The sequence below is a fragment of the Carassius auratus genome, unplaced genomic scaffold, assembly GCF_003368295.1.
Source record: "Carassius auratus strain Wakin unplaced genomic scaffold, ASM336829v1 scaf_tig00017056, whole genome shotgun sequence".
Lineage (NCBI taxonomy): Eukaryota > Metazoa > Chordata > Actinopteri > Cypriniformes > Cyprinidae > Carassius > Carassius auratus.
The window spans coordinates 165,693-187,814 of NW_020524733.1; the positions used below are offsets into that span (position 1 = coordinate 165,693).

At 37.0% G+C, this 22,122-nt stretch overlaps 1 long non-coding RNA gene and 1 pseudogene across 1 annotated transcript; both read right to left on the minus strand.

Annotated features, from left to right (window-relative positions):
• The window catches only part of LOC113075418 (zinc finger protein 208-like), a 111,213-nt pseudogene that overhangs the window by 13,356 nt on the left and 75,735 nt on the right, over nt 1–22,122 (minus strand).
• Nucleotides 207–15,770, minus strand: LOC113075421 (uncharacterized). The gene is made up of 2 exons (XR_003280931.1): nt 15,571–15,770; nt 207–440 (listed from the first exon to the last, which is right to left on the minus strand). It is a non-coding gene; the product is annotated as an uncharacterized LOC113075421 (long non-coding RNA).

Genomic DNA, 22,122 nt, shown 5'->3' on the forward strand with positions numbered 1-22,122 from the left:
TAACCTTAATGTTCATCATCACTGAAGAATCAAGAATAAACACCAACCTGTTTGTTCTTCAGTGTGGTTCATTCTGCAGGGTTCTGGATCTCTCTGTTCTTCTATAAACTCTGTCTCTGCAGACTTCACTTCTTCCTGATGCTTTGATGCTCCTCTTCACTTGTAGACTGATGGGAATATTCCAGCATTTATTGATGAACTGCAGGGGGAGGAGCTTCACTGAAGGTGTGATTGTTTTGGGAGGAGCTTCACTGAAGGTGTGATTGTTGTGGGAGGAGTTTCACTAAAGGTGTGATTGTTGTGGGAGGAGCTTCACTGAAGGCGTGGTTGTTGTGGGAGGAGCTTCACTGAAGGTGTGATTGTCATGGGAGGAGCTTCTTTGAAGGTGTGATGGTTGCTGGAGGGGCTTTACTGGATGTTTGTGTGTGGTTGAAGCGGATCTGGAAAATCAACAATAAATCAGTCACTGAGTTTATGTTTTTCACTAATATACAACTTCACCTCCAACTTCAATCTTTGAAGAAACCATCGCCTAAGTGCAATCTTTTTGTAAATCATTATATAACAGCAAAGACACAAAGATCACTGCACATCAATTTAAAACATTCAGTAACACTGCACTCACATGTGTGTTCATTCACCCAATCTATGCATTTAAAATCCCAGACTCACCATCTCTCTGCTGAGATCACTCTTTATATCCTAATTTATGAGAAAGTGTTTTTAAAGTAAAATTGACTTAAAATTGATGCTGTAATTCTAAATTATATTGTTTATTTTTTTGTTTTGTTTTTTCTTGGACCAATTGTCATGGTGTGAATTTTAAAATAAATGTCATAACTGCACACAACTGGCTACAGAATGTAGACAACATTGTGAATTGTTAAATGCATACATTTCTGAAGTTACAGAACTTTTATAACTATTATTAACACACAACTAGTTCTTTAAGCCGCAAAAAACCCAGCACACAACAATTTATGAAACTTAAACTATTAGTAATTTGAGCTGCTAGCTAATTATCAGAAAGTATAAGACACTTAAGGAGCTCCCATAATGGGCCATCAGTGTGTGTTCACAAGAATGTGAAAAGATTCAAATAATGGGGGTTTAATTATATGTAGTTTATTTACAATACAATATAATCAAAAGATACATAATAAAGGTGTTTTATGGTGTCTCCTTTACCTATACACCTTTTACCTGTTTCTTTATTATTCTCAGGTAGGTAAGGAAAGTCGACCCTGGACAAAACTATATGCATTTCAAAAATACAACTTGCTCAGTAGACTTCCCTGTATTCAGTTCTTGCTTACGGCTCTTAAATTACTACTCTTGCAGACCATAACTTGTCAATAATAAAATACAAGTTTTATTAAAGTTAACAAAAGTTATATCAACGTACAATAGAAAAGTTACAAAATCAAGGTATAATCAGCTGGTATCAGGCGTCGAGGGATACTGTGCTTGTTCAGTATCCCTCCGTTGAGTCTCTCTCTCTGTCTTTTAGACACAGACGTCGAACGCTGGTTCTTCTGATGTCATCACCTGGAGTGCTGCCAACTCCTCTGCCAAGGCTTTCAGTTGTTTACTTCGGATTGCTTTAGTCTTTTTCCTCTTCTTTTTCCTCTAAACCCTCTGTGAAATACACCTTAACTACTATATTGTCCATTTATCATAAAAACGATTTCTAATACATAGGTTTTTCTACTCTAAATCAGTCACTACATACATTTCATGCAAGTAAGCAGGTTTCTTAATGTTAGTGAAGTTACACAATACATTTTCAATATAGCATTAATCACAGGGTTACATTTTTGTACTTAAAGAGCCACACAGATGGGAAATCAAAAATGACCTGTATTACAGTGTATGATGTAGCTGTCCATCAGTGTAAACAATGTGCAAAGTAATTAGACCAAAAAGTACACGATTTATAAAGTTATTGGCTTCTAAAGTAAGGAGTCAACTCTGAATCGCTGAAACGAGTCGTTATAGATTTCAAATCTTTTGCCCATCTCTATGTACGTCACTAGAACACTTTGCATAATAATCTTCGCCTACCGTCTTGGGAGAAATACTCTGACCTGCCCCACCCCCCCCACACACAGACGCTCTGGTTGGTGTGATAGCATCATGTCGAGGAGACAGTGTGTTTTTAATTGTAAAGGCAAGTGTGCTTTATTTTCACTGCCAAAGAATGAAGATCAGAAGAACCAATGGCTAAAATTCATTTTTACCACAATACCAGAGCAGTACAACAAATCCTTGTTGTGTTCACAACATTTCACTGATGACTGCTTTTATAATCTCGGTGAGTACAAGGCGGGATTTTCAAAGCGTTTGGCCATAAAAGAGGGTTCGTTACCAACTTTATTTGGACCAACAAGCATCTCTGAATAACAACACGAAGTATGATTATGAAGTTATGTGTCTGTTTTCTCCCGAGCGTCTTATCAGTATGTGTGCTGTCTGCAGCCTTTGTTTGTGCTGATCGTCATGTACAAACACGTCATTAAAATGAAGTGTAACTCTGTGAATACTCAACCAAGAGACATGAGAGAGAGAACTAAAGAAAGCTTGACATGTCTCCTTTAAAACTAAACAAGTGCTGCTAACAGATATTCTGTGATAAAGTAATCCATATGAAAACAACGCAATGTCTGTTTTTCATGTCTCCCTTCGTTATATGTGACCACGCCCCCGCGCTGAACGCGCTATTCAGATTCAAACTGAAGCGCGCGGCTTGAATACACCCACACAGAAGAAAAAGCAGCGAGACTGTTAAAGTTTTTTATTTTACTGTTTGCTTCGCGGTGAGAGGAATAAGACATAATTCACCCCAAACAGATGCTAACGCATTGTTTACCGTGAAGGTGTGTGCGGAACAACCAATCAAACCTGACTATGTTAGTTGACCAATCAGAACATAGTATGCTACCGAAAGGTGGGGTTTAAGGAAACTGAATCTTTTGAACAGCTTCGCGCGAACCGTTTGGGGATCTCTGAGAATTGAGGTAATTTTAAAATGATATTTTGACAAAATGACAATGTTTTTTAACCTTGGATGGATTTAAACCTATTGTACAGGACTTATAAACAGTGATAGGAAGCTTAGAATTTTCATCTTACTGGCTCTTTAAGCAAAAGCATTATTACTACTTAGGTTACAGTATATCTGTTTATAGCAAATTAAGCATTAATCAAGACACTATAATTGCAAAATCATCATCTCCATTAACAAAGGTCAAGCTCATTTAACTTTTGTCTTTAAATTATAAGTTTGGGATGGGTGGTGCACAGCAAAGACTGTGAAATACAGAGAAGTTGCCGCCAATTTGAGTTAATGCAGCTGCCTTAAAGTCCTTCCATGAATTCCTGCTATAATTTTTTTAAATTATAAATTAGTAATGTTGACAATGCTCTGCGAAGTAATTTTTTAACTTACGAACAACATCAACAGGAACAACGCACAAAATGAACTGTACTAGCACATCAGTGAGCAGAAGACAGCACACCCTGATGCTTTTCTCATCATAGCTGGGGATTTCAACCATGCTGACTTCATCTACAGCGATATCATTGACTTGATTGCAAATAAATGCACACACACTATTTAAACTGAACAGAGATGACATAACTGAATTCAATGATGAACTGCCTTTAACTATCATTTTGCATTATTGAGACACTGTTTTCCAAATGAATGTTGTTCAGTGCTTTGACGCAATGTATTTTGTTTTAAGCGCTATATAAATGAAGGTGATTGATTGATTGACTTAAACTTTGTGTTTCCAAAATACACCAATACATTAACTTTCCAACACGAGGTAATAACATTTTGGACTTTGTTTACACCACACAGAGAGGAGCTTACAAGCTGTTGCCCCCATCAAATTGAAAAAGGTTAGAGAAAAACGTTCTGTGCCATGGTATAACAGTAATACTCTCTCAAGAAAGTAACTCATAGTCTTGAACGCAAATGGAGAAAAACTGACTTGGAAGTTTTTAGAATTGCATGGAAAAACAGCATGTCCAGCTATAGACAGGCTCTAAAAACTGCTAGGGCAGAGTATACACAAACTCATAGAAAATAACCAAAACAATCCAAGGTTCTTATTTAGCACAGTGGCTAAATTAACAAAAAACTAGACGCCACCTGATTCAAATATTCCACCAACGTTTAATAGTAATGACTTTATGAATTTCTTCACTGATAAAATAGATAACATTAGAAATACAATAGTGAATGTAGATTCTACAGCGTCTAACACTTCAGTTTCATCCATCGAACCCAAACATAAACTGCTGTGCTTTACAACTATTGGAGAGGAAGAGCTAAATAAACTTACCACTGTGTCTAAACCAACCACATGTTTATTAGATCCTGTACCCACTAAATTACTGGAAGAGTTGTTACCTGTAGCCGAAGAACCACTTCTCAATATCATTAACTCGTCATTATCTTTAGGTCATGTCCCAAAACCATTCAAGCAGGCAGTTATTAAGCCTCTTATTAAGGAACCAAAACTAGATCCTAGTGAACTGGCAAATTATAGGCCTATTTCAAATCTTCCATTTGTGTCTAAAATTTTAGAAAAAGTTTTCTCTGCTCAATTGAGCACCTTTCTGCACAAAAATTATCTGTATAAAGAATTTCAGTCAGGTTTCAGGCCCCACCATAGCACAGAAACTGCACTTGTTAAAATTACAAATGACCCGCTTCTTGCGTCAGATCAAGGCTGCATCTCATTTCTAGTTTTACTTGATCTTAGTGCTGCGTTCTACACCATAGATCATGAAATACTCATAGATCGATTACAAAACTATACAGTTATGCAAGGGCAGGCTCTAAGATGGTTTAGATCCTACCTGTCCGATCGCTACCATTTTGTTTATTTAAATGGGGAGTTATCTCATTTATCACCAGTAAAATATGGAGTGCCAAAAGGATCAGTCCTAGGTCCCCTTAAATTTTCAATATACATGTTTCAACTTCTAAATTATCTAAGCTAACAGAGTGTGTTAAAAATGTAAAAGATTGGATGACCAATAATTTTCTCCAATTAAATTCGGATAAGACAGAAATATTAATTATTGGACCAAACAAACTACACAGAATCTTGTAGATTACAATTTGCAACTAGACGGATGTACTGTTACTTCCTCTACAGTAAAAAATCTGGGTGTTATATTAGACAGCAACTTGTCTTTTGAAAATCATATTTCCCATGTTACAAAAACTGTATTCTTCCATCTCAGAAACATTGCCAAGCTACGAAACATGTTATCTGTTTCTGGTGCAGAAAAGCTAGTTCATGGATTCATGACCTCTAGACTGGACTATTGTAATGCACTTCTAGGTGGTTGTCCTGCTTCGTCAATAAACAAGCTACAGGTAGTCCAAAATACAGCAGCTACAGTCCTTACCAGGTCAAGAAAACATGATCATATTACCCCAATTTTACAGTCTCTGCACTGGCTACCTATTAAGTTCTGTATCAGTTACAAATTATCATTACTTACCTATAAGGCCCTAAATGGTTTAGCTCCCGCGTACCTAACTAGCCTTCTACCACGTTACAATCCATCACACTCCCTAAGGTCACAAAACGCTGGACTTTTGGTAGTTTGGTAGCAAAGTCCACTAAAGGAGGTAGAGCTTTTTCACAATTGGCTCCCAAACTCTGGAATAGCCTTCCTGATAATGTTCGGGGTTCAGACAAACTCTCTCTGTTTAAATCTAGATTAAAAACACATCTCTTTCACCAAGCATTCAAATAATGTATCTCTCAAATTGTGAGTGTAGTTGCATCTAAACAAATGCACATTCTTATTATTTAGCTTGGTTAAACTAATTAATTTTACATTGTTGGATCAGCAGCTATGCTAATTACATCCAGTGGTAACTAGGATTTACACAAGCTCCAGTCTGGATCCAGAACACCTGAGAAGAGATGATGCTGACCCTCAGAGGACCTCAGATGATGCTAACCCTGAATCAACAAACAGAACTAACAAATATTGCTACAAGTGTGACTGCATCATATAATAATTATTAATAATATTAATAATGTTCATCATCCGGCTGACTACGTCTTGTATTAATTTTTCTGAAAATTCCTGTCATACATGCACAAACTGACATTCACCACTTATAAGCTACTACTAAATATTGTAGTAACATAATTTTCTGTAAAGTTGCTTTGCAATGATTTGTATTGCAAAAAGCGCTATATAAATAAACTTGAATATGAATATGAGTACCTCCTACCTCTCCGATAGATCCTTCAGTGTGTCTTGGAGGTACTGGGGTTCCTCAAGGCTTAGTACTTGGACCACTTCTCTTCTCTATCTACATGACGTCATTAGGATCTGTCATTCAGAAGCATGGCTTTTCTTATCACTGCTACGCTGATGACACCCAACTACTTCTCATTCCAACCAGATGACCGGGCGGTAGCTGCTCACATTTCAGGCTGTCTGAATGACATTTCTAGCTGGATGAATGACCATCACCTTCAACTCAACCTGTGGAAGATTTTTATTAGTAAGATTTTAATCAATCAAGAATAATCAATGTGAATCTAGCCATTTTTGCTGCTAGTTATTATTCTATTAAAATCTTATAGGTCTAAACTCTAATAGAAAGTTGTCTACGCCCTGGAATGTACACAACTGATAAGAAACACATGGTCAGACATACATTGAGGGCCTGTGTAAATCAAGCAGAGGGCCTCTCCCCTCTAGGGATGTATGAAATGTGTAGATAAGGAAAAGGCTTGACTATTTGGAAACGCCCTGTATAAGGTATATAATAATAATAATAATAATATATGCTAGCTACATAGCTTTCGAGAGATCTCCTTGCAAGGAACTCTCGGCTTTGTTTTGTTTAAAATAAAGTCTTTTCTTCTGAGAGAAAAATCCCTGACTGAGTTCGATTCTTTGGAGAACCGGCAAAATACACCACAGATTTGGCACCCCAGATGGGACTGGAAAGGAGCAGAGTGGACGACTGCTTTTGAGCTGACTGATGAGCAACACACACACACAGTGGTGGCCATCATAGAATAAGATAAGCATTTTTGCTTATATAATTAGTGTGTGTTGTTGACTGGTCAGTTCTGAGTGGTAAGGACACTTAAAATCTGCTCTTCCAAATTTAGAAAAATAATAGGATATCTAAATTGAAAAAGGGGTTTTACTCCAGAAGAAATAAATGCATGCACATATTTGGTTTATTAATAGGAAAGCCTTGGAAGGTAACCTAGATTTAAAACAAAAATGGTGTAGGCAGAAAGACATTGTATGCAATGGTCTGTGTTTATTGGATAGCTGGGCCTAGGAAAGGACAGTGATAAACGGATAAGCAGATTAGTTAAGGAATCGCGAGGAAAAGCCCCACGGATACCACTTTGAGAAAGTATAAGTGAAATTTTCGAAGGTCAGAATAGGTGGGCCCTTAAGGAGCTCTAGGTAGAGCTGTGTTTTGTTGTGTGGATGTACTGTGTCCGGACGAATGAATGTGTGAACAAATAAATTCTGTGTTGGGTGGGTAAAAGTTGGACCATTCTTGGACTGTCACTTCAGGGTGGCTGGGTGGAGTTGGACGCAACTGGTTTCCACTTGAGAGCGATGAATGTATGATGAGCCTTGATAATAAAAGGACAATTAATGACTGATTATCCCTTAGTTAAAGGGAAAAAGTATGCAAGAATAAGCACTCTGGCTCAATAAAGAGTGCAGAAAGTGTGAATGAGTTTAGGAAAAAAGTATCAATAAAGTTTGAACCAAGATCTATAATAGATTTGTGCATTTTGGATGTCTGTGTGAAAGGGGAGAAAATATTCTGAGCACAGTGCAGTGGGAGTGAGAGCAAGGGAGGAAGAGAAACCAGCTGTGAAAACACAGAGGCAACCCAGAAAGGATAAGTGCAGGAGCCCTAAAACAATAAAGTTAATTGTATGAAGGTTGTTTTAGAGAAAAATAAATACAAATGTTCCAAGAAATGGAATAATATAGAGATGGCAGATATGGTGGAATATAGAAATAATAATAAATTAAGTAAAATAAGATATGCATTAATTATTTAATAACTTGTCTTAATAGATGAATTTAAAAGATGCACGTACTTAAAACTCTATATCTAATATGTGAAGACATCAAAAATTTGTATCTTGTTATCCCTGGGACAGTATGAAAGTTAATCCATTACAGAGTTTCAGAGATTGGGCTTGTGTAAATGTAAAAATTAAATAAATAACTTGTGAAGTGAAGTGAAGTGAAAGTGACATTCAGCCAAGTATAGTGACCCATACTCAGAATTTGTGCTCTGCATTTAACCCATCCGAAGTGCACACACACAGAGCAGTGAACACACACACACACACACACTGTGAGCACACACCCGGAGCAGTGGGCAGCCATTTATGCTGCGGCGCCCGGGGAGCAGTTGGGGGTTCAGTGCCTTGCTCAAGGGCACCTAAGTCATGGTATTGAAGGTGGAGAGAGAACTGTACATGCACTCCCCCCACCTACAATTCCTGCCAGCCCGGGACTCAAAATTACAACCTTTCAATTGGGAGACCGACTCTCTAACCATTAGGCCACGACTAATGGTTAGAGCAATGTGGAATGAAAGCAAGATTGGGTGACCAAGTTAATAGACATTTTGATTCAAAAGCCATAGGCATTTTACAATAGGAAGGGAACTAGTTGCTTAAATATTTAAAGTTAATTATTTTATTTACAATAATAGGAATTATTTTATGTTGGTTAGGAAACATTAATTCACCAATACCAGATTATTCTGAATCATGTATGCAAATATAGAAGAAAAATTATGATTGAAGTCTTTATTTTACCATACGCATGTCATGCGGTTATAAAAGGAAGGTTAATTTTGTTTCATTGCAGTATACTTAGATAATAAAGGTAGCTGATTTCTGCATCTTGCAATGAAGAAAAAAATGCCTGCTATTTTCCTGCAATGAAGAACTTGCTTCACTAACATAGAATAAGAGAACTGCTGTTTTCAACCAGATGAATTCATTTTTATTAAGGGACCACTGAAAGAAGAGGTTGAAAAGTGAAAATTAGAAAAAGAGCTTATTGCTCAGACACAGTTTGGTCAGAAGTTACATAGGTACATTTGATTAATGCAGTCTCCGAGTGTTCAAATTTCAGATGATTTCTGGAACAGTGCCTTGACAAAGGAAAGCAATGAACTGGAGAAGTGGCAAAGCAGCAAACACAGCTGCAGAGAGAAGAAGAGGGAGGGGCTGACGGATGTTCCCCTCCCCTCCTGAAAGAGAAGAACACACTTCAGCAAGGAGAAAGACTGAATTAAAGCAGGAAAAGGTGAATCTTTCACTTGAGACTTTTCCTGAGGGTGAAAAGAACATTATGAAATGCCAAACTCTGGCAGAAAGCAACCAGAAGCCAGACTGAGAAGAAGCAGAAAAACAACGGAGACCGTACACCACAACATCAGGTCTTTGAGTGCTATCACAGACTGACGACCCAATACAACAGCCCAGGCTGATGATGTCACCAGAAGGACTTCCATCCCTTCTTTGCACAGGTCCTGCATATTCAACGAACACTATAGAGACTTCTTCAAATTTTAATTATTTTATTTCATTATCTTATTTACTATGTTTTAATCTTGATTATTCACTGGTCTCACAGCATTTCTTTAAATTCCGTGTTTTAACTAACTCTCTCAATCTGCTTTTCAATAGGTTCCAGTCCAGCCTCATGTCTTAAAGGAAAAATAATTTTGACAGACAGAAGTGAGTACTTGACTCACCGATCAGATAAACATGGAGCTGGATTTGGCATAGTAAGGCTGTTTCATTAACCAACTAGGGGAAAATGCATAACTGAATAGTTGACAACAATGCTGAGCGCTTTGGGAAAAGAGAATAAAAAATAAATACAAAAAAAGGGTATCTTGATGAACAATAGAAAAAAATATATATTTTTGAGAAAATAGAAATATTGGTCACTCCATTTTGTTTAAAAGTAATTTTTTAAGGTAAAACTGAACTAAAATAATAATGAATAAAAAATTATTCCAAAGATCCAAAATCATGTAATCACATATGCTGTCAGCACTGGGGATAACAAGATGGAAATGTTGATGGTCATGGATCCTAGATTTACAGAGATCTCCAATCCTCTTCTCAGAGTTGCTCATGAGCAATAACAAAAAAGTATTTGACTAAACTTTAAATTAGGCAAACATGACATTTAAGAAATGATAATTGGCTCTCTCAAATGCCCAATGCCTAGGCCTAATATTCTAAACAAATCAATCTATTAGATTTTGAAAAAAGGAAAGAAAGAAAAGTTTTTGGCAAAAAAGGGGAGTGAAAGTGTGTGAAAAAGTATGAATGATGGTGTTGTATGGCATGAAAGAGAGTGTCTGACGAGACACTGAGGCAATTCAATCAATTTGCCCAAACAGCTGTATACAAATTTGAATGTGGGCCCACAGGGCAAACTTATGCCCAGAAAAATAATGACCATGGATGAATTTGGTTAAGTTTCCTGGTCAGTACCTAGGTCTTTGTTGTGGCAGAAAGAAAAACAGTGCCACACATGCGCAGCGTATAACATGGGAAGGCAAAGCAGAGCAAAGCAAGCTTGCTCTGTCCACCCCACATCTCACTTTCTTTTCAGCATATCATGATGGAGCTGATTGTGTCAAAAGGATGAAATATTGTCTTTCTAAATGATAAAATAAATAAAGTGGGTTGAGTGTTTTCCAGGTCAAAAGGCCTATGCTACTGAGCAAGATAGGAAAATATCCAGTGATATAGTGGAACTCCGTTTACAAAACAAAGAGATAACTAAATAAGCAAATTGTTGAGAATAAAATTGAAAGGAATTAAAAAATAGTAAAGACAGCACTGGAATTGTGAAACTCAAAAAGGGGCCAAGACAGCCCTCAACCCACATTACATTTCCACAGGTCACACCAAGAAGGACGACTAGCAAGATGAACAAATTAGCATGCTTGATAACACTAACAAAAAATTCTTAAGTTTTCCATTTACAGGTGACAGCAGTTCTAAAAAGGCCAAGGAATGCTTCGCTCCATCAAAGAGAACCAGTGAGGGTGCAGTTATGATCTCAAGGGAAAGCCTTGCATTAATCAGCAAAACGGTTACAGAGTGACACCTGAGTTCACATCTCTAACCTTAAAATACACCAACCAGCTTCAACGACTCCACACAGCATGAAATGAGGGATGAAGGGCGTGCTAGTAACGACCCACCCTTGCCAACGAGGGAAAGACCATTGCAACGACTCGCAAAGAGTCTCCCTGGTGAAGATGGAATGAGAGAGTGATGGGACTGCTACTGAGATCAAAATAATTGGGAGCAGATATGAGCCAACAAATAAAAAAGAAAAAGTGGAAAGAGAATGTCAAGTAATGGTAGATGAAGAATTTGAAGGTTATGAGAAGGGAAACATGGATGTAGGAAGGATAGAAGGGAGAATAGAGCAATTGGATGCAAGGAGCAAAATAGAAAAGCTTGAGATTATTTGTAAATTGAAGAAGGAAAAGTATGTGTTATGTTTGGGGGACAATGCTGTATTTATATACCAAATAATACTGCTCAAGAAGGAGCATTTAATGAAGTAATGATCAAATTAAAAAGGCTAAGAATGGTAGATAAAGAAAATGTTGATGTTAAAGATAATTAAAGGGGAGTATAGTTTATAACTAAATTGGGAAAGTTTTTAGGAATCGCATTATTGACAGGAGATTTACTATTTTACTGTATACTTCCTATATTGAGGTCACGAGTCAAAGTCACAGCTAAGCAAATTAAATTCAAAGATGTCAAGACAATGGGAAATTGATTTTTGAAGGTAACCGAAAAGGCTCTCTACGATACATAAGGTGTCTGAGCTGAAGATCAACTTTTATAATCTTGTGATATTCAATTATTGATGTAATGTATGTATTTTATGTCTTTTATACATAACTGTGATAACCACAGGCAAGTGCTGAACCAATTGCATGCTCACGCTTTTAACATTGTGTACTATTAAAGAAGGAATTAGGGAGACTGGATCTTTTACTCGCTCCTTGTCAAATTAGGAGAGAGATGTTTGGTCCAGTAATCCCTCAGAGTGGAATTTCATAATCTAGTCACTGGTGATAATACAATGTGATTTATTTAGTCACTAGGTAGTGTAACTAATATGACTGGATTATGGAGTAGCACTCTGGATAAGAATAATCAAATGTGAGACTTATTAAGTCTCAAAGGGGAGAATATGTGGAAGATTTTTTAGTAAGGTTTTAATTAATCAAGTATATAATTAATGTGAATCTAGCCATTTTTGCTGCTAGTTATTATTCTATTAAAATCTAAAAGAAAGTTGCCTACGCCCTGGAATGTACAAAACTGATAAGAAACACATGGTCAGACATACATTGAGGGCCTCTCCCCTCTAGGGATGTATGAAATGTGTAGATAAGGAAAAGTCTTGACTATTTGGAAACGCCCTGTATAGGGTATAACCGGCAAAATACACCACAAACCTTACTAAGACAGAACTCCTGTTGGTTCCAGCTAACCCATCGTTTCATCCCAACTTCTCTCTACAGCTGAGTTTGTCAACCATAACTCCTTCCAGGACAGCCAGAAACCTAGGAGTTGTGATGGATCATCAGTTAAGCTTCACAGACCATATTGCTACAATGACCCGGTCCTGCAGATTTGCCTTATACAACATTAGGAAGATTAGACCCTTCCTATTAGAACAAGCCACCCAACTTCTTGTCCAAGCTCTTGTTCTCTCCAGACTGGACTATTGTAATGCTCTCCTGGTGGGCCTTCCTCAATGTACTATCAAGCCTCTGCAACTGATCCAGAATGCAGCAGCGAGGGCTGTCTTCAATGAGCCAAAAAAAGCTCACGTTACTCCTCTCCTCATCAGGTTACACTGGCTACCAGTAGCTTCTCGCATCAAATTCAAGGTACTGATGCTTGCCTACAAGATGACCACTGGCACGGCACCAACATACCTAAACTCACTGGTTAAATCGTATGTGCCCTCCAGAAGTTTGTGCTCTTCAAGTGAATGACGCAATCCCATGTGGTGCCATCCCAAAGAAGTTCAAAATCACTCACATAATTTTCTTCCTAGACTGTGCCCAGCTGGTGGAATGACCTCCCAATCTCAATTCGTACAGTCTTCGAGTCTTTACTCATTTTCAAGAAAAATCTAAAGACTAATTTTCTTTCGCCAGCACTTAACTAACTAATACTAGCACTTTTCTTGCCTTTTGTATTTATAAAAATAAATAAATAAATAAAAACTGGCTATGCATTCTGTACTAGACTAACTGAGACTTGTCATGGCACTTGTATACTGTTGTTGTTCTCTTGTTGATCTGACTCCTTCTATTGTTCTCATTTGTAAGTCGCTTTGGATAAAAGTGTCTGCAAAATGATTAAATGTAAATTAAAATATGGTAAAAGACCCCATTCAGGTAAGTACAACTGCATCAGATTTATGTCTTTTGTTGTAAATCAGCACATAAGTAAATATATGTTAAAGGTCCAGGTTGTATGGCCTGCCACGAGAGGGTGCACTACCAAAACAATAACAAAATCGTGGTTTGATGACGCTAAGAAGGAGCGTGGAATGATGGGATTTGTTCTTTTACCCAACCGCTGACGGCCATCAATCAGACGGAAAGATAAAATCATGGATTTAACAGATGCAAAGATATGAATCAAAACAACTCACCTGTCAAGTAAAACAAGCGAGATTGGCATCTCTTTCTAGTTGAAGTTTGTCGTGAAGCGCTCTCCATCTAGAAAATGCAACACCGATATTGATCCTCGCTCTTTCTCTCCTCTTGTCCCAAACTCTTAGTAGGTCGTTTGGTTTCCCATACGCTTAAGCATTCGGGAGCTGTCCTTGTCAACAGAACCAGCGGCAGACGGTAAACAGTAATTATGTTCCACAAATAAGTAACACAATCCACCATAAAACATGCAAGAAGTAAATAAGGAACTGCTCGAAGCAAGCTAGTGGTTTTCTGGACACTAGACACTACTTCCACATTTGTCCATGACACTATTGTCATGTGGTTTCTACGTCAGTAAAGCCGGTAACAAAGGGTAACTAACGTCATTGACAGGTGACTGCACTGCCCCATGTCACCGTTAAGTATTTAAATAAAGAGATATATTGTTAGTAATCAGCTGGACAAAATATATAACACTAGCCTAGTGGTTTTTGGATATTTTACTGCAAATATCTTACAAATTGTATCTTTAAAGGGGGGGGGGGGGGGTACAATGGTGTTTTATGTATTCAGAGTTGTTCACAGTTTTAAAGAGATGGATTCTCGTGCTAAATATGGCCAAAGTTTTTAAAAATAATTTAGAAGAATGACTGAGAATTTCTGTGCCAAAAATCGTACTTCCGGGTTGGTACAAGTTTTCGACTGTTTTTTTTTTTCGATCATGGTTCTAAGACGTAGACAAGAATGGAACTCCTTATATGAGCATTTAACTCGGAAAAGCGCGCCTGCGCACACGTCACCCAGAAGAGAGCTAGACCGCACACATCAACAGGCTTTAGCAACTGCCTTTGTGTGTTCTGGTATATGATGCAGTCACACTTGTAGCAATATTTGTTAGTTCTGTTTGTTGATTCAGGGTTAGCATCATCTCTTCTCAGGTGTTCTGGATCCAGACTGGAGCTTGTGTAAATCCTAGTTACCACTGGATGTAATTAGCATAGCTGCTGATCCAACAATATCAGCAGTCAGGAGGGGAAAATGTGATAAACCTTGAAGCCGTTAAAAAAAAGAAACAAACAAAGCCAACATGATCCAGATTTTGAGTTAAGTTCCCCAGCTCTAGTAGCAGAATTAGTCGTAAATATCTTATAAGTATTATTTTTTACAGGAACAATGTCTCAAGCACCGCTAGCCCTATGTTCTGTTACTACGACAAATATTTAATTTCATTACTAGTCATTATTGATTCTAAACAAGACACCCATTGACATATTTTCAGCTGCTCTAATATTGATGAGTTTCAGATTATAAACACTCATTCAATAACTTCAGGACCAGTCTGCAGATCATCTCTCTTTAGTCTGAGTGTTTGCAGATAGAAACAAATCATTAAAGTCCGAATACTTGCTGCAATCTGATGACACCCATCTCCATTAACAACACAGGTAAATAACTACACTAGAGCACATAATAATAATAATAATATATAAATATAGTTTGATTTTGCATTCTGAGACAATAATTAAATTATCTTTGGTACAATTTTGCTTGTGCAAAACCTGACAGTGGTTACTTAAAAAAAGACATGTAGGCTACATAAAACACCACAAAGCAAAATAGTGTTCCCTGTGTCTATATTATAATCCTGCTCATATATTTATGTATAGATTTAAAATGTCTTACGCGAAACCGATTAAAAACACTGCAGAACGACCTCGCATATTGCAGCATAAACAAAGAGTATTTATTTAAATAAGCGAAAATGCCGTGAACAGCTAACTCACCTCAGAAGACTCCACGTCTAAAGCTTCGGCAGCTCTTTGTGCCTCATCAGGCGATGACTTAAATAAAAGCGCTTTGCACGAAGCTACCTCGCATTACGGACAGACTTTTTATGTAAAACCTTCTCTCTTTCCAAAAAAAGCTCTCGGGTTAAGGAGTTTCAGGCGCCAAAAAGACTTGTTTGCTGCGTGAGTCCTGAGAAGTTCAGCTCATAAACCCCGCCCCCTGCATGTACACGAATGGAACGCGATGCAACTACGTAAATCAAATTAAACGGAAAATTCTGTTTCCCTAGTGTTTTTGGAGCAAAACATGATATAAGTCTGACGCTATAAGCAAACATACGACATATCGCTGTTGCCATTATGGAGTGAAAACAGTATCAAAACCTCCCAAAAAAAAAAAAATAAAAAAAATACGGGAGAGATCCATACTCGCACACACAATCCACAGTTGCACACAAGAGATCCACTTATTATTATAATATTCAGAAATCGATTAATTGCAATGTTTTTAAAGGGAAATGCAGAAGAGAAGAAGTGATTTATTAATTCAAGTTAATTATTAATTCATTTTAAAACACAACACATTTTAACTTGATCTTTATTTGAATACAGTTGTTTTTACATTTAAGTTCAATACAGTTTTTACTGAACTTTTAGGTACAACACAATTTAATTTAAGTTTTTTTATTTACCTGTTTGTAAGTACAGTGCAATGTTAATGTTAATTTTCAAACTGTATATTAACAATATTAAAGTGGCTGACAATAATAAACATTCTTATTAGGGATAAAACTGCCTCGTTTTTAATAGTTAGGCCTACTGTGCTACTGAATTTTAATGCTGGTATGGTGGTACTTGGAGAGTCAAATATTTTCTGAGTTGGTACTTGGTATAAAGTTTGAGAACCACTGGCCTAAACAGTTACTATAGTGCTTAGTTGTTGGCATTTTAATGTAGTTACGATTATCAAGCTTGGCATATAAAATTATGTGTTCTTAAATAACATAAAACTGTATGTTAATGGCATCATCTATCAGTATTGTTATGTTATCATTATATATCATGTGGGAATTTTTTTTTTTTAAATTTCTGACAAGAACTAAGCAGGAGAGGTTTCTGTACCTATATAACCACAACATTAAATCAGCTTTACCGGAAGTTTACGAGCTGGCTTATCTATGCGCAAGTTACAAAACCGTAACGCACAACGCTATTCAAAACAGCTCAAAATGTTGTCAGAACACGCATTCTGTACTCACTACTCCAGTGTTTTATACAATTACATTTTATTATAAACAGCATACATTAATATTTCATTAAAATCAGTTGTTAAACAATTTAGCTTTTGATATGTAATAATACTCTCCTGTACTAATCAGCAGATACAGTAAAAACAACAAATCTCCAACAAATATTGTTCACCCAAAGTTGTTCATTTAGGATGCAGCTCAGATAAGTATTGCTATTTCTTTCTTTTAGGCGTCTTTAAATAAACATTTAACAAGTTAAACAGCATTAATCACTCGATTCCTCAGCTTCTTCTTCTTCAGCTTCTTCGTTACTGTTCGAAGTATGTGTGCTACAGTTGCATGCGCACTACATTTGGATTTCTTAAAGAGGAAGTGTCAGGACAATACCATTATAGATGTTTGTTTTTCTATTAATTCTTTGTCACATATAGTACATTTTAACTTATTCGTACATTATGAAATATCATATTTATTATACTTGCCTTAATGTATTATGAATTTCAGTTTTTATATTTGTTTATATTCATGTGGGCTGCATTTTTATGGAATACAAGTACACACACACACACACACACAGTGTTGCTTCAAAAAGTAAAGTTACACTTAAAAAGTAAGTAATTAACAGAATCAAATAAGATCCTACAGGACAAAGTGAATTTCCATTTAAAAATCACGATGTCCAATATGACACAAATCAATAAAAGATCCTTCATGAAAAAATTTAATCCCATTAAATAAATCAGAATGTTCAATAAGATTTTAAGCATCAAATAAAATCTGTTTTTATTAAGCACACCAAACTTAGTTTTGTTTATTCAAGGGGATTCACAAATGTAATTATACATGACGTTTACTGCACAGTTGAGATCAAAACAACTTTGAGTATAGACTCAACACTGGCTGGTGTGAGTGTGCGCAAGTGATGATGTCATCGCCATAAGTTATACTCAAAGCAAATACAACAAATTAGTAAAAGTGAAAACTAACTTGAATTGCAAAGATGTAATACGTAAGATATAATACTATATATAAATGCTTAGTAAAACACGATTCAATTCGCAAATGTAAACACCTCCATCAACGCAACGCCATTCCTGCATTGCCAAAGAGCTGCATGGACACACAAATCAGATCTGAACAGTTGTGATATACAGTGTGGACATCATTATTTTAGATCAGATTCCAATCGGATGCAAAGATAATCGTATTTGGACTAACAGTGTGAATGTAGCCATAGTTAACTACGTCAACATTTAAGCCATAGTCGATGCTTCATTTACACATGTGCTATAACTGTACCTCTCTCAACTACAAACGCCTTCTGTAATCAGCAATAATCAGTCAAATTTGCGAGTCCGTTCAGTGGCATTGTTTATGTTCATTTGCTCCAACATGGCTGACTTCCGGATTGATGACGCGTCCGTGAAAACCACCTATAGGACCAGCGACTAGTCAACATCAAGCTTAAAGCGTCATGGCAGAGCATTAATGTCGAGTAGTCGATTAGTCTGTGTATCCCCTACTACTGACTGTGAATGTTTTTGATATGCTTAAGTAGAGAAGATGAATGACGGAAACTCTTCCCACATACAGTGCAGTGATACGGTTTCTCTCCAGTGTGGATCCTCTCATGTGTTTTCAGATATGCTACCTGACTGAATCTCTTGTCACAGTGTGAACACTTGTAAGGTTTCTCTCCAGTGTGGATCCTCTCATGTGATTTCAGATATCCTAACCGACTGAATCTCTTGTCACAGTGTGAACACTTGTAAGGTTTCTCTCCAGTGTGGATCCTCTCATGTGTTTTCAGATATCCTAAATGATTGAATCTCTTGTCACAGTGTGAACACTTGTAAGGTTTCTCTCCAGTGTGGATCCTCTCATGTGTTTTCAGGTCTCCTAACTGATTGAATCTCTTGTCACAGTGTGAACACTTGTAAGGTTTCTCTCCAGTGTGGATCCTCTCATGTGTTTTCAGAGTTGCTACCTGACTGAATCTCTTGTCACAGTGTGAACACTTGTAAGGTTTCTCTCCAGTGTGGATCCTCTCGTGCCATTTCAAATGTCCAGCTGTAATAAAAGTCTTCTCACACTCAAAGCACATATATTCTCTCACATCACTGTGTATCTTCTGATGTACTTGTAAACTCTGCAGACGTGAAAACCTCTTTCCACACAAAGAACATGAATGTGGTTTCTCCTTTGAATGAACTTTCAGGTGACCCTTCAGGTTTGAAGCAGTCAAAAATGTTTTTCCACATTGATCACATTCATAAAGTTTCTCTCCAGTGTGGATGTTCATGTGTCTCTTAAGGTGTGATGATGCTGTAAAACTCTTCTCACAACAATCACATCTGTATGGTGTCTCTCCAGTGTGGATCCTCATGTGAATCTCAAGACTCTGTTTGTTTCTGAAACTCTTTCCACACTGAGTGCAGGTGAAAGATTTCTTGTCTCTTCTTTTCTTTAAATCTTTCTGTTTGGTTTGAGAGCGACTCAGAGAGTTTTCTCCAGTTTTGACATGTTTGTCCTCCTCTTTATTCAGTTCTTCATGCTCCTCGTTTTTTTCAATCAACTCTAAAATAAAAGTTAAAAAACAACATTTTTTTAGCAAATCACAGAGAGAAAAGTTTAAAAAAGACATACATGTGAACCCTGAAATAAGTGTAGTGTGGACAAGTGTTATACAAAATATTTTGTTCATTTTTATAAATGATATGTCTCTGGATCTTTACTGGAGTGATGGACATTGTTCTTCCAGTTATACTTATTAATATTAATAATAATTATCATTATTAAACATTTTACAACATAAGACACAAATCCCATGCTTATATAGTGAGAACCCTTACCATTTGCTGCTTCAACTATATTATTGAACAGCTCTATACATCTTTCCCATCACAACAAATGAAAATATGACAAACTGTTTGAAGCTTTATAACCTTAATGTTCATCATCACTGAAGAATCAAGAATAAACACCAACCTGTTTGTTCTTCAGTGTGGTTCATTCTGCAGGGTTCTGGATCTCTCATGTTCTCTCTGTTCTTCAATAAACTCTGTCTCTGCAGATTTCACTTCTTCCTGATGCTTTGATGCTCCTCTTCACTTGTAGACTGATTGGAATGTTCCAGCATTTATTGATGAACTGCAGTGGGAGGAGCTTCACCGAAGGTGATCCTATTGTGGGAGGAGCTTTAGTGAAGGTTTGATTGTTGGGGAGGAGCTTAACTGAAGGTGATACTGTTGTGGGACACAAAATCACCCTGTTCACTCATTCAAAACAACAGACTGACTTACACTTTGTAAGACATGATTTGTGTAAGAAAGGCTGTATTTGAAGAAGTGACAATGGCCATGAATATTTCGTGATTCACACATGAGAGACAAAGGACCTCCCATAATGGGCCATCATCACTCAGTGGTGTAGTGCAGGCTAACTCCTGTTACTTATATATAGTACTGTATTATATTACACAGGGCAAGAAAACATCTTTGCATTGTAGGACATTTAGATGCAATGAATTATAGTTTAATTCACAGACAGTAGTTCTGCAGCTGTTGAATGCATTCTGATAAAGTCTCAGTCACGAGGGGAAAATGTGATAAACCTTGAAGCCGTTAAAAAAAAGAAACAAACAAAGCCAACATGATCCAGATTTTGAGTTAAGTTCCCCAGCTCTAGTAGCAGAATTAGTAGTAAATATCTTATAAGTAGTGGTGGGCATAGATTAATTTTTTAAATCTAGATTAATCTCACTGTGATCTTGAAATTAATCTAGATTAAAATGGCTCATTCGAATTCTGCCGAAGGCATTCAGAATATGTGTGTTACCCAAATAAAAATTGACAAACAGTAAGTCTTTGAGAAGGGGTTTATCAAGCTAGGTGGTGCATTAGAAAAGGGGCTCATCTCCTGTTTCCAAAATGCATCACAAAGTGCTTGAAAAAGCTGTAAACTAATTCCACATTGCACAAGGTGCAAACAACCTTACGCCTGTTTCACACCAATGTTTAAGTTTTTTTCAAGTTTGTAGGTGTCAAGGTACAGAAACCAAATAATTAAATGTAAAATAGCACTGGATAGTCTTCAATGTAAAAATGAAATATACAATCAAACCTACATTTATTCAGACACCTTCAACATTTCTCACATTATTACAGTTTTGCCTATATATATCAAAAATTATATCTGGTGTTTTAATAATTTTTGGTTTGACTGTTAAAACTACAAAGTAATTCAGTCAAGAGCAGTGAGTGATTTTCTTTCTTTCAGTTTCTTGGATTAACATTACAGCAGCCAGTAGCTAAATTAGGTGCGGTCACTTTAAGAGACAATGAACGCATCCAATATAATACACATCCCATTTTTTTTCCTCAACTGTTTACTTTCACTTCAGAAATAACTGACAGTTTTTTCGAGAATAAGGTGATTTCCAAGCTGGATATTTTGACATATTTTGTATGTGTTTGTCGCCACAAGAGCAAAAATAAGCAAATTCGATGTTCAAGTGTTTTGAAACGCCTTTCTCTGCGTGAGCCTGAACACCAGAACACCGCGAGTACTGAATTGGGCTCTTTCACATCTTTTTGTTTGTTCAAAGTGCGATTTGTATTTGTTCAGGTGCAGGAGGGACTTCGAGCAGAACTTCGCAGAAGAAAGCTCGGTTCAGTGTCGCTGTCTGTGATACGCTTCTCTCTCTCTCTCCGCACCGAATACAGCACGCGAGTAACTAGCTACTCTCTGTTCAGCTTTTCCGCGTCTTGTGATTTGATGCTTTAATGTTTAAATCGACAAGCGGTAAGGGTTAAAAACAAGTGAAAAAGATAAGCTTTCGTGACGATGCGCAGCAGTGGCCCGTCAACTGTCCTGAGCATCTTTTTAGGCTGGCCTCAGCCAGTCGGTTATATAAAATATCAAGGTGAAAGTCATCATAGCTTGCTTAGTATAGACCCAGCTCCCAACCCGACTTTGAGAATAGATTAACGGCAATATTTTTGTTAACGCAGCACGTTAACGCTGATAACGGCCCACCACTACTTATAAGTATTATTTTTTAACAATGTCTCAAGCACCACTAGCCCTATGTTCTGTTACTACGAAAAATATTTAATTTCATTACTAGAGATTATTGATTCTAAACAAGACACCCATTGACATATTTTCAGCTGCTCTAATATTGATGAGTTTCAGATTATAAACACTCATTCAATAACTTCAGGACCAGTCTGCAGATCATCTCTCTTTAGTCTGAGTGTTTGCAGATAGAAACAAATCATTAAAGTCAGAATACTTG